A 6,102-nucleotide genomic window follows, 5' to 3' on the forward strand; every position below is an offset into this window, starting at 1 on the left:
CCAAATCGTAAAACGAAAAGCTATATCTATATTAACCGTTGTGGGACTGTTCAACTACATAACTTGTTAATATGATTAATTTATATACTTGTAATTTTGACCATGAGAAATTCGCTTTGCGACTTGAGAGACTTAATATTGCTTAAAATATCCAACTTAATTATAGTCATGTCACAAAAAAGATAGGTTGGAACAAAAAAATTAAAAAAATTAAAGAGGATCGGATATGTTGAAAATTATGGGCTCCATGTCCTTAACAAGATTATCCTAAAAAGTGGCTGTTACCCTCGTGGCGGAGAATCTGCTGCCAGTGAAAGCTTATGGTTCTGATGAAAATTGACAAAAGGCAACTGATTTTCAAACATATTATTTCCCAAGAGAATTTGAATTTGTATTTCAGATAATTATATATAGTAGAAGAATATATTATAAGAACCCACAATAGAAGCAGCTTGCGTGTAAAGAGGTTGAAGAATATTTGTAAAGGTCATTTAGGCTACTCATCTTTTAGATAAACCCTTAATACTATATCTTATTTTGCTTCTTTTATGAGACAACTTATGCGGTCGAACTCATCCCTTCAAAAAGATTAAATATATATATGCGACAACTTCCCCTTTGCTTTCTTTCTTTAATTCGAAATGACTTATATCCAACTTTATTTATGCATGGATTTTATCTTATATCCATTAAATTATTTTCGTGTAATAATGGTGTAGCTAGGAGTATCATGTTTACGTTCATAACTAATATTTGTCACTAAAAAAAAATTATTAGTGATTTTGACTTCATAAATATATTTAGTGGTTATCGATTATAATGCATATTAACTTAAACTTGGAGTCGCGATGCTCATGATGATGTTGAGACAATTGTTTTATGCTTTTGAATTTTGACATTGCATGCATGCATGCATCTGTGGTGTTTTGGAGTTTTCTAACTAATTATAAAATAAAAGGAGAATATGGAACTGATTTGCGTGTGTGTCACCATTTATTTTAAATTGTTATATTTGTCTATTCGAAATTTTGTTCCATCAACTCAAAGAGAATCAAGCATCAAAACTTGTTCTATGGTGATTGTATATGTAGTAGATTAAGATATTTGGTATGCGAATATGCCGTCGTTTCCGCGTCGAACTCGTGTATGTCACTACTCAATACCTGAGTTATTTGTATTACATATTTTCTTGATTAATCTATTTAAAGTTTTTATTTTGGTTGGTCATTTTTAACTTCAAATCATCGCTTGACATGTATAAAATTGAAATAAAAAAGTACTAAAGTATTTTATATCTGTGACGAAACAAAATATAATAGTAGCTATTTCTATTTTTCTTAGTCTAGAAATATAGTGTTTTGGGAATAAAATCATTCATTGTACTAAACATCCTAAACTATTTCAAGTAGCAAAAAAAAAAATATTGAAAGAGTCGTTCAATTATTTTTCGTATTAAAAATTTACCGAATGAAAACAAATGAGATACTTTTTAGTATACTTGTGTAAAGTTGGACGAGCTTTTCGTTATGAAAAAATAATAATTTATTAACTTTGGTGCAATAAAACTTTTACGCGTCACGCCTTGCCCCATATAGCATAATTTACTGTTTCCAACCCTCGTTGCTTCGCCCTGCCCCGCATTTTGTCAGATATAATTAGGGAAAAATTATCTAATACACATCATATTTTATCATAATTTATGAAATTCTCTATCATTTAAAAATTTTGAAAACCTCCTTTCTAATAGATCATTTCCATTCCCTACTTTTGCTAATATATTTATATCCCTATCTATCATTTAAAAATTTTGAAAATCTCCTCTCGAATAGATCATTTCTATTCTCTACTTTTGCTAATATATTTATATCCCCATCTTGGATACACCTCTCCCCCTCTTATACATCTCTCACCTATGTGTTCGGATGTCTTACTCCTTCTCTGATACATTTCTCACTATCTGTTACATCCTTTACTGATATATCTGAATGTTCAATGATATATTCAGAAGTCCACGAAATTCATAAATTTTAACGGATTTTGTAATTTGATAAAGAGTTGAAAAATAGTATAATTGGCTCTTAACACTGTGAGATTTATGTAAATTATACCATAATTAATTTTTTTTTGTTTTGGAACTTTTCTTTCCTTTAGGCCCAATATACACATCTTTCTTTCAATAATTTTCATTATTCCCTACTAGTTTTAAAATTTTCCAAAATCCAATATTTTACTCTTTAACCCCCAAGGATACATAATTCATATCTCTGAAAATCAATGTTTATTCCTTTCTTATTTCACTCCACAAATCTTTCTCTATTTTAAGTTACACATTCTTAAAAGTTATTTTCTCATTCAAGTTTAAAATCTGATATTTTGCTATTTGAAATATACTATTGTGTTACCGAATTAAAAAATGAAAATCTAGTGTATGATGAAATTTAATTTAACCTCAAAAAGATGAATTATCACTATTTTTTTTAAAGATATAACAAAAAAAGTATATGTTACCAAAAAATATAGATACAAACTTGCTAAGATATATCTTACGTTAGAAACATATCTACGTAAAACAAATAATTATGTGATGGATAGCCTTTTACAATGTAAAAAGTAATAGTAGTAGTTTTTATTTAATAGTAATTAATTAGTATAATATTTGTAAATTTTTCATAGTTAGTTAATTATATTGTTGTTGAAATTTTTTCTTGAAAAATATATATTTTTTAATGTTCCTACTATTGAAAAACGTTCAAAAAAAAGAAGAATAAAAATTGAACCTGCCATAGCATGATCATCACTATCAAAGATCCAAATTTTGTATCCCGTTTATTGTGAATCTTAAATTACTCTTTGTTAGTGTTATTATCAATCTGATACATTACTGCTACAATAACTTTTGTTTTATGCAATGTATAATGTTCATATTTAAGTTACTGATACATAACTCTAATGTTATTGAATCTTGGATTGTTCATCACACACACCAAAAAGAGGCTATTTTAGAACAATTACATGTATATTGTATTCTTTTTTTAATTTTAAAATATAGTATTTATCAAGTAAAATAAGATTCATAAATATAATGTATCGTACACTATTTTTTAGTTATGATACGTAAATTTAAATTTGTACTAAATGTATCTGATACATAACAATTACCAAACAATAATGTATCATTCTCAATCAATTACTATAATGTATTTTTAAAAAAATTTAAAAATGTAGCATTTCTCGAACAAAATAAGAGACATAAATAATAATGTATCATACACTATTTTTTTAGTTATGATACGTAAATTCAAATTTATACTAAATGTGTCTGAAACATAACAATTACCAAACAATAATGTATCGATCTCAAACTTACAATCTTATGGGCAACACTTATTTAATATATCTAGTAGAAATTCAACATTTGTCAATTTAAATTGAAAGGACTTTCATGGTCTCAAATAAAATAAGATACATAAATAAATAAATAATAATGTATCATGCACTTATTTTTTAGTTATGATACGTAAATTTAAATCTATACTAAATGTATCTGATACATAACAATTACTATATAATAATGTATCGATCACAAACCTAAAATCTTATGGGCAACATTTTCTTATTTAGTGTAGCTAGTAGAAATACAAAACTTATCAATTTAAATTGAAATGATGTTCATGATGTATCTTCTCAAAAAAATTGATATTTTGATCAAAATTGAAAGAATCTTCAATGAACTAGGAGAATAATTTTGAAATTAAAAATTTTCAACAATTTTGAATCAAAACGTAAAGGATCTTCACTAAACTGGAGAAGAATTTTGAATCTCAAAATTTCCGACAATCTTGAATCAAAATCGAAATGATATTCGATGAACTTGAAGATTCACAAAAGAAATCGTTTATCCAACAACAATTCCATACAATCCTTCATAACTCACCCCGCTTTCCAAAATTTCGACACATTTTTTTTGTGAAATAGAGAGAACGATGAACAACCTCTTATTGAAATGACTTTAGTAAGTGCCTAACAAGAAGAAGAAATTTAATTTTTTATTTTTTTGGTTTGTTACACTATAGGATTTTGAATTCTTGACAATATTTTTGAATGAAATAACGTAATTTATGGGATCTTAATTTAATTTTCAGTTTTCCCCCTTAATTAATGCAACAAATGGATACAATGAGATTTTAAATTAATTTTACAGCTTTTTTTCCCATAATAAGTGCAACAGATTGATACATAATGTATCAACAATAATGTATCCGAATCTTTAATTATGTATCTGAAATGCCTAAAAAAAATAGAATTTATGTAATTATAAAAGGAAAAATAACTTAAATACACAACTATAATTTTTATATTCTCTAATTTTCCCTACTTGTTTTAAATATTACATAATTCCCTTTTTTTTTATTTTAGGGTAAGTTTTTAGATACATTACATTCTCTCTCCTATAATACACATTTACCCATTTTAATGCCTATTTTTTCTCCATTAAAACACTCAACCTCTTAAATCAGTTTTTGAATTTTAAATGTTATCCATTTAAACACTCAACCTTTTAATCAGCTTTTTGATTTTGAATTATTAAATTTAATTAATTTTAAATAAAAGACCAAATTTTGAAATTTTGAATTTCAAAATTCAAAAATTTTGAAATTTAAAAAAGTAAAAATTTCAGGAAGCAGGACAACTTCCATTAACTTCTACCGTTTTCTTCTTGCTCCACAAAGTTTCAGTCCTTTTTTTTTCCTTAATCATCTTCATTCATCTTAACCCAGCATATTTTTTTCTTTTCTTCTTTTATTCTTAATCCATCATCGTCTATTTCTTCCTAATCTGTAATCGTTTGAACCCAGCATCCATCATCAATTCGTATATTCTTCTCTTTTTTGTTTTTGTTAATTGTTCTATTACATCATAGTAATGGATCCGTTAATTAATAGAAGGATATATGATTCCGACGATGAAAATTGGAAAGAAAATAGGAAAAAGTCTTTGCATGATCCTATGAATCTTCAGAAGGATTCAAACAAAGACTATGGCGAAACATCAAAATCAAAGGTTGTCAAAATACAACAAAAAAGGAAAAAAGAAGCAGCAAACATTGTTGTTAGGCCTACATTGTCTCGGGTTAGTATTTTGGTACTTAAAAATATTGTTCAAATTAGTAAAAATTTTTAAGGAATCAAGTGTGCTTGCTGATACATTTGAATAAGTGTGTAAAGTGTTTTAGATAGTGAATTGATACATGAGTTTGTTGTGTATCATAATATTTTATATGTATCATGTAGTTTTTGAAAATTATTATAATGTATCATTCAATAAGTTTAGTAAATGCGTCATCAACTGTGCTTGATGATACATATAGAATCTGTGTGTACAGTGTTTAGTCAATGCACTGATACATGTAGTAGATATGTATCACATGTTTTGCATGTAGTATGAATTCCTGAAAACTGATATCATGTATCAGTAAGGTATTAGTTGTTTAGTTTTGAAAATTGTTATAATGTATCATTCACTAAGTTTAATAAATGCTTCATAAGTTGTACTTGATGATACATATAGAATCAGTGTGTATGTTGTTTAGTCGATGTTTCTGATACATGTATTACATATGTATTTCATGTTATAATGTTTTATTTAATTCACTGATACATGTACGTTGTCGTTTGTCAATGTATTTGCAGGATGAAGTAAAGACCAAATGAGTAATGCCAAGTGGGGAGATGACAATGATTTTTGTTTCCAAGATTCTTTTATTTTATGTAGTTAGGACTTAGGAATAGGAGAGATCCAATGACAAGAGGAGCATGAGTGAAAAATAATCATGTTTTTTTTTAGTTTTCTTACTTTTTGTTTTTAATGATTCTGATCATCTGATGTATACTCAATTGCAAACATGATACTACTAGCAAGTAAAAAAATATATTTATTTATTGAAAACCTCTCTTACCTTACTGTTTTTTGCCAATGATTTACCTGAAAAGTACTAGTGAATTCAACACTTACGAGTTTATCGATTTTACAAAATTTAAAAGCCACTTAATATATCACGAAACAAATTATATCAAAATTAAGTAAACGGGTACTTCTGTCACT

The sequence above is a fragment of the Solanum pennellii genome, chromosome 2, assembly GCF_001406875.1.
Source record: "Solanum pennellii chromosome 2, SPENNV200".
Lineage (NCBI taxonomy): Eukaryota > Viridiplantae > Streptophyta > Magnoliopsida > Solanales > Solanaceae > Solanum > Solanum pennellii.